Here is a 9,107-nt window from a genome sequence, read left to right on the forward strand (position 1 = left end):
ATTATAAAACAAATGCACGCTGGAAGTTACCTTCCGTTTTTGGTCAATTATTCCTTTTCTGATTCTTACTCACTCTTTACGTCTGCAATGCTAACTTATAAAAGAACTTAAACTATTTGAAGACTTAATTGAATAATTGGAAACCCACCTGGTACTGATCGGTCATCTGCTGCTGCGCTGGCACCCAAAGACTCTCCTCTGTAGGCCTACTACTAGGCCAAGCTTCATCGTCGTACGACGCTCTAGTTCTTTTTAGAGCTCTGTCCTCATCATTAGGCTTGGGTCCATTTAGGTGCCCTAACTTCTTATTCCGTATAAAAAGGACGTTTAATCATGAGGTAAATTATCCGAAAGCTAAACTTAACCTTTGTATCCAATTTTATCCAAATCTAGTTAAATTTATATTCTTAATTGGTAAATTCTTAACCTAGTAATTTCTTATTTGCCTAAATAGGCATGATAACTTTTTCCACAGCTTCCTTAAGGGTTTTCTAAGCTATCCTAATATAATTTTCCATATCTTTTTCTTAATTTCCTCATCGAATCTTAAGCTTGGAATCTGCTTATTTTGAGCTTAATATTTATTCTATGTATTTTCTCTCAAAGATTTCATTTCCTCAACTTTATATCACAGGTTTACACTTACTATAATTTTTGTAAAAACTTTTGAGCGCAAGTCCATTTATTTTAATTAATCTTTTATAAAAAATAGGACTTTTAGTCAATTATAATTTTCTTAACTCACTAATAAACTATGGTATAATTATCACAAGTAGCTAAGGATGTTTGCAAACTTTAGTAATTGTATTTTAATTTTCCAACTCAATTATCTAATTTCCATCTTTAATTTTCAACTATAATTAGTATAATTTGACTTAGATAAATATCTATACTACGTTTTTAAACTTGACATAATTATCACGGCCTTCTTATCATGTATATAGCTCAAATAAATAGCATGTAATCATATCACATGATTTACTAATTTCCCCCTTTAGTTTTTAACTAGAATTAGTAAAATTTGACTTAGATAAATATCTATACTACTTTTTTAACCTTGACATAATTATCACGGCCTCATTATTATCTAATCTACCTCTGAGAAATAGCATGTAATCATATCACATGATTTACTGATTTCCCCCTTTAGTTCTAAGCTTGAATTAGTATAATTTGACTTAGATAAATATCTATACTACTTTTCTAACCTTGAAATAATTATCACAGCCTTTGAATGCTATAATCTAACTTTGATAAACAACATGTAATCATAGCGCATGTTTTACTAATTTCTCCCTTTAATTTATCCTCAAAAATAGTGTTTTTCTACTAAGATAATTAGCTAAATTAATTATCTATGATTAAGATAATTATCACGGTTTTGCTAAGATGTGATTTATCTCTGATAATTATCTCAAAGCTCTTTAGTTTAATTTACTATTTTTTCCATTGATTTTTTTTTAAAACAGTGTTTTCCTACTAAGATAATTAGTTAAACTAAGTATATAAGGTTAAGATAATTATCACGGGTTTCCTAAGCTGTAATTTTTCTCTAATAATTATCTCAAAGCATTTTGGATTAGTTTGTTATTTTCCCTTACAAACAGTGTAAGTCTGCGTAGATAATTAGTTAAACTAATTATTTGAGTTTGAAATAATTATCATGGGTTTTATAAGATATGATTTACTTGTGATAATTATCTCAAAGCATTTTGGATTAGTTTGCTATTTTTCCTCTTTTATTTTCTCCTAAAAACAGTGTAATTATACTAAGATAATTAGTTAAACTAATTTTTTCAGGTTAAGATAATTATCATGAGTTTCTTAAGATATGATTTGTCTCTAATAATTATCTCAAAGCATTTTGGATTAGTTTGATCATTTTTCCCTTTACTTTTCTCTTAAAAACAGTATAATTTTGCTTAATTAATTATGGAAATTATTCAAAAAATTACAAGATAATTTTCCTATAGTCTTACACAGCTTTGATAATTATCTCATCTTAATCTAAACTTAATTAGTATAATTATCATTAATTTATGATTAAAATGAGTAATTTCATACCTAAAATTATATAATAATTAATTAGCTTAGTATCCCTAAGCTTAATCACATTAATTAGCAGAGAATTTTGAATTAGGAGAGAATTCTGGAGTATACATAGATTTAATTTTCAATTAATTAAAAATTTTGTAAATAGGTTAACCTAGTTTTACTAATTAAAAAAGGTTAGTGCTAATTACCGTTGATTAACCAACTAGAGCTTTGCTCTCTAGTGTTTTCTGCATAGAGGTCTCTCTAGATGAGAGAGAATGTACCAAGGCTCCCAGTCTCTGTATGAAATTGTGAAGCAAGGGTTATATTTATAGGTTTCTGACACTCACATGCTGAAAATGATAGTAACTTGCATCCCAAGCAGCCCTGCAGCTCCAAAAACGCCCCTTGCTGCTAAATTTAGTTTTGGAAAGTTCATCATTATTCCACACAGCCCCCCAGATACACATAATCGATTTTCTGTTAGTTTGTTGACTTTTAATGATTAATTTTGAAAATATCTGCAATTTCTAGGACCTTAGGATAAAAAGTCTTTAGCAGTAATAATTACTGAAACCATTCAATTTTACTTAACTAATTAAATTCATAGTGTAACTTTTCAGAGCCCGTAACTTTTCCAGACTTTATCGAAATTCGGTTCTGAAAAATTCTAACCCTAGTAAAGCTTTGGTTACGGTTCCAAAAATACCAATATTTACCATAGTTGGATCATTCTACAGTGTTTTCTTAACAACCAAGTTAATTTGATAAGGCTTTGTACAATTTCTAAGGTTTCAAAAACTGGAAACCTTACAATCACCCCAACTTAAGAAATTGAAATGTCCTCATCTCAACCGAATATGGGGAAACCTTTGAAAAGTGATACTTTGTCCTCCCATGTGGCGTCTTTAGTGGAGTAGTCCTTCCATTTTACTAAATATTCTCTAATTACTCTGTTTCGTAGACTTCTTTCCCTAGTTAGAGTTACTTGCTATACAACTTTCCCCAAGAAACTCTCAGTGTTGAGCTCATCTTAAAAACCTTTACAAATCATTTGTATCATCTCAAAAACAAGGTTTAATTAATTCCATAAAAGATCCATATATCCACCTTGTCAACATGAACGCGCTCGGTCCAACTGACCATTCAGAGCAATCAGCGTTCGACAAGTAACATGCATTCCAACTTTCCCAATCTGAACGCGCTCGACGTGTTCTTGCCATTCTGAGCAATCTGCGTTCGGCACAAGCTTCCACCATTGCACCAGAGGTACCCTCTCTGTGCTCTAACCTGGTTGACCAACATAATGTAAAGGGTTTTAAGAAGTATCATACCAAGAGTTCTTTTAGGCTTCCTATTAGTTTCGTACATTAATACTTTCATATCTAGGTCATTTTCAAGGAAGGCTATCGTGTGCATAAAGAATGTGAGTTGGTTTCTTAATAACTATCTCAATTTCAAGATTCAAATTCTTTTCATACTATCGAGAACCTCTGTCTTATTTGCTAGATCAATCCTTAATTTCTTGATTGAATGCTAATTTAACTTTAGATTCTTTAAGTAGTTTGGGAAAGAAAATAATGTATACCATTATATAAGTAACTCAAAGTTTTACATTATCGACTTATAGTGGTTTACAAAACTACCTATTGTTGTTGAGCTCTAGGATTACTAACTGTAGCCAAGCGAGTGGCTCCTTCATCTTCCTTAGTCATTTAAGGTTGGTTCTCCCATGATTGTCTAAGATCGGGTTCCTCTTGCTCTTCCTCTACCTCGTCCTCCATTTCTACCTCCTCTTAGATTATCTCCTTGATTTTGAGGAATGGCTCTAGTAGTAGTTTGAGGGTTTTGCTCTTCAAGACAGTTATTTCTGTAGTGCCCCATTTGAGTCTCTTCATATTTAGTTCTAAACCTTCTAAGTCTCGCGCATCATTGAAGAAAATTCCACTAGATCCTGACCATTTGATCCTCTAAGTGGAACGAAAAAAACTCTTATCTAGCCATTTCATCACGCTTTTTCGCATTGAATAGTGTCGGGATAGGCAAGCCTCATAAACCTAGTGTTGAAATCCATGAATTTGCAGTAGGCCTGATGCAAAATTTTCCTGCAAGGATGGGGACGATTCTCTCTCTTCCTCCCTCTTTTCAATTAAATACGTCTTTAATTGAATTTGTCAAAGATCACTTATTTCAACTTAACGCCTTAAACTTTTCCCTAGGTCCAAGACTTTAATTAACACCGGCTCTGATACCACTTGTGAGATCCCCAACCCGCCAATACCAAGATCGGGATGGGATCCTTGACAAGTCTCTAGGTCTAATAAAAATCAGTCTCTAAACAAGAAAAATCCAAGGAATAGACCTTTACCATTGACAATGGCTTGGGTCTATAGCCTTAAAAGAAGACCTAGTCCTATCTCGCAGCGGAAACGGGACAATGTATTAAAAGTCCAAAAAAAACTATTTTGGCCCTATATCTTCCACAAATTGAGCTAAGGTATCCTCAACCAACGCTTTTTCCCCCCTAACATATGTGAGGACACAGCCGCTGGTGGACTCCTTTTCCAAGTGAAGAAGTTTTCCAAACATTTTTAATGCGCAGGGATGGATAGTTACCTGACTAATCAGGTCCACCCGTCCATGATTGACAACCTTAGTCAATCCCCACTTACCACCCCGCACTCACACATGATTCTTTTGTTTTTTAATTAGTACCACATTGTTTTAACATTTAAAATAATGGTTTCTTTTAACTTTTCGTTACAGTAATTCCTTCAATCAAGTATTATAGACAGCATTGTAAAGCATTCTTTTAACAAACAGACATCTTTACACTTAAGACAGGGTATTGTCAATCAAAACATTGTCCATAATAACCATGACCAGTACTCTTCTTGTCTCAAGCTCACTTAAGGGTGCAAAACGGCACCCATTTCTTGTTCACATTCTGGAGTGGATAAACCCCCACCCAAGGTTCCGGGTGCCCATACACCAAAGCAGTTGCCCATACAACCGGGCGGCTCCCCTAGGATAAAAAACGGTATCCTAACTTATGTAGAAACATCAAGACATGACACGGAGTAGAAACTCATCGTTCCTGGGGGTAACCAACTTATCCGTGGCTAGAAAGCCATCATTATCCATCAAAATATACCAAGGAGTCGGAGGTGTCTTGAGACAAGCTGTCTTAAGGATGATCGATCATATCTTTCCTAATTCAACCAGTTTTAATCCAAACAATTCTTTCCTACATTATAAAACAAATGCACGTTGGAAGTTACCTTCCGTTTTTGGTCAATTATTCATTTTCTAATTCTTACTCACTCCTTATGTATGCAATGCTAACTTATTAAAGAACTTAAACTATTTAAAGACTTAATTGAATAAATGGAAACCTACCTGGGATTGATCGGCCATCTGCTGTTGCGCTGGCGCCCGCAGACTTTCCTCTGTAGGCCTACTATTAGGCCCAGCTTCATCATCGTGCGACGCTCTAGTTCTTTTTAGAGCTCTGTCCTCATCATTAGATGTAGGATTGGCTTGGGTCCATTTAGGTGCCCTAACTTCTTATTCCATATAAAAAGGACGTCTAATCATTAGGTAAATTATCGAAAAGCTAAACTTAACCTTTGTATCCAATTTTACCCAAATCTAGCTAAATTTATAGTCTTAATTGGTAAATTCTTGACCTAGTAATTTCTTATTTGCCTAAATAGACATGATAGCTTTTTCCACAGCTTCCCTAAGGGTTTTCTAAGCTATCTTAATTTTCTTATAATTTTCTATATCTTTTTCTTAATTTCTTCATCGAATTTTAAGCTTGGCATCTGCTTATTTTGAGCTTAATATTTATTCTATGTATTTTCTCTCAAAGATTTCATTTCCTCAACTTTATATCATAGGTTTACACTTACTATAATTTTTGTAAAAACTTTTGACCGCAAGCCTATTTATTTTAATTAGATTTTTTGCAAAAAATAGGACTTTTAGTCAATTGTAATTTTCTTAACTTAGTAAAAAACTATGGTATATTTATCACAAGTAGCTAAGGATGTTTGTGAACTCTGGTAATTACCTTTTGATTTTCCAACTCAATTATCTAATTTCCATCTTTAATTTTCAGCTGTAATTAATATAATTTGACTTAGATAAATATCTATACTACTTTTCTAGACTTGATATAATTATCATGACCTTTTTATCATGCAATATAGCTCAAATAAATAGCATGTAATCATATCACATGATTTATTAATTTTTCCCTTGAGTTTTCAGCTAGAATTAGTAAAATTTGACTTAGATAAATAACTATACTACTTTTCTAGCCTTAATATAATTATCATAGCCTCATTATTATGTAATCTAGGTTTGATAAATAGCATGTAATCATATCACATGATTTACTAATTTCTCCCTTTAGTTCTCAGCTAGAATTAGTATAATTTGACTTATATAAATATCTATACTACTTTTCTAACCTTGAAACAATTATCACAGCCTCTTAATGCTATAATCTAACTATGATAAATAGCATGTAATCATAGCACATGATTTACTAATTTTCCCCTTTAATTTACCCTAAAAAATAGTTTTCTTTACTAAAATAATTAGCTAAACTAATTATCTATGATTAAGATAATTATCATGGATTTTTTAAGATATGATTTACTTGTGATAATTTTCTCGAAGCTCTTTAGTTTAATTTACTATTTTCTCCCATTGATTTTTTCTTAAAAATAGTGTTTTCTTACTGAAATAATTAGTTAAACTAATTATCTGAAGTTAAGATAATTATAATGGGTTTCCTAAGATGTATTTTTTTTTATAATTATTTTTAAGCATTTTGAATCAGTTTGCTATTTTCCCCCATTTATTTTCCTCTACAAACAATGTAAGTTTGCTAAGATAATTAGTTAAACTAATTATCTGAGTTTGATATAATTATTGTGGATTTTATAAGATATGATTTACCTTTGATAATTATCTCAAAGCATTTTGGATTAGTTTGCGATTTTCTCCCTTTTATTTTTTCTTAGAAACAATGTAATTATACTGAGATAATTAGTTAAACTTATTTTTTGAGGTTAAGATAATTATCACTTGTTTCATAAGATATGGTTTACATTTGATAATTATCTCAAAGCATTTTGAATTAGTTTGCTATTTTCCCCTTTTATTTTTCCCTAAAAATAGTGTAATTTTGTTGAGATAATTATTTAAACTAATTATCTGAGGTTAAGATAATTATCACTGGTTCCCTAAGATGTGATTTGCTTTTGATAATTATCTCAAAGCATTTTGGATTAGTTTGATCATTTCCCCCTTTACTTTTCTCTTAAAAATAGTGTAATTCTACTTAATGAATTATGAAAATTATTCAAATTAATTCCAAGATAATTTTCCTAGTATAATGACAGTATAAAACAGCTTTGATAGTTATCTCATTTTAATCTAAACTTAATTAATATAATTTCATTAATGTATGATTAAAATGAGTAATTTCAACCCTAATATGATATAATAATTAATTAGGCTAGTATCCCTAAGCTTAATCACAATAACCAGCAGAGAATTTTGAATTAGGAGAGAAATTTATAGTATACATAGATTTAATCTTCAATTAATTAAGAAATTTGTAAATAGGTTAACTTAGTTTTACTAATTAAAAAAGGTTAGTGCTAATTAGCGTTGATTAACCAACTAGAGCTTTGCTTTCTAGTGATTTCTGCATAGAGGTCTCTCTAGATGAGAGAGAATGTACCAAAGCTCCCAGTCTGTCTGAAATTGTGAAGCAAGGGTCATATTTATAGGTTTCTGGGCACTCACAGGCTGGAAAATGGCAGTAACTTGCATCCCAAGCAACCCTGCAGCTCCAAAAACGCCCCCTGCTGCTAAATCTAGTTTGGGAAAGTTCATCATTACCCCACAAGTCCCTCAGATACACAGAATCGATTTTCTACTAGTTTGTTGACTTTTAATGATTAATTTTGGAAAATTCTGCAATTTCTAGAACCTTAAGATAAAAAGTCTTCAGCAGTAATAATTACTGAAACCATTCAAATTTACTTAACTAATTTAATTCATAGTGTAACCTTTCAGAGCCCGTAACTTTTCCAAATTTTATTGGAATTCGGTTCTGAAAAATTCTAACCCTAGTAAAGCTCTAGTTACGGTTCCAAAAATACCAATATTTACCGTAGTTGGATCATTCTACAGTGTTTTCTTAACAACCAAGTTAATTTGATCAAGCTTTGTACAATTTCTAAGGTTTCAGAAACTGGTAACCTTACATGGCATTTCCTCCTTGTAGCCAGCACTTTCGATGTGATTCAATATCTTTTCGTTGCAAAACATATACACTAGTTTTTCTGCTCTGTCTGCTAATAGTCTGTCGCGAATAGTGCTGTGAACATACTTGTACATACTCCGGTTTCTCTCTGAACTTGAGTTTGCTGCACATTGTGCGAGTACTTTCATTGCAAGCGGACATAAGGTAGAGTAATGCTCTCCACCATTCATCATCCACCACTTCCATGCAAGTTGCTCTTTAAACATTACCTATACAAAATCATTTGCAAAAGGACCTTCTTTTAATCTAAATGCACTCATTTCTTTGATGCAATCAATTCGGTTCTGAACGTTGGAGTAGAACGTGTTGACCACGTGATAGAATCACTTACCGCCTCTGTATTGGGCATTATATCTAAATTCCAATACTCTGGATCGAGCATGTAAGCAACGCTATGGAGTGGACTATGAGCACTGTTCCACCTTGCATGAAAATACTTAGCCAAAAATTTTCTATGTTTGCCAGAGAATGGTAATCGCCACTCCTTCTCTACTACAGACTCTTTCAGCTCTTCAGGATTTTCAAGACTGTGTTGGACTCACCACCGTGTCATCCACATTTTGCCCAAGTTTGGCGCCCTTGGATCAAGATTGCGAATCGCGAACATAAAGCGCATCATTACATGGTATGCATCCATTACACTCCTCCACCAAGCAACCTTGTTTACATTGCCACGTAGACATGTAATTTTATCTTTCACTTTTTCTTTCTGCTCAAGCTGCCA

The sequence above is a fragment of the Adiantum capillus-veneris genome, chromosome 13 (assembly GCF_014529385.1).
Source record: "Adiantum capillus-veneris isolate H3 chromosome 13, ASM1452938v2, whole genome shotgun sequence".
Taxonomy (NCBI): domain Eukaryota; kingdom Viridiplantae; phylum Streptophyta; class Polypodiopsida; order Polypodiales; family Pteridaceae; genus Adiantum; species Adiantum capillus-veneris.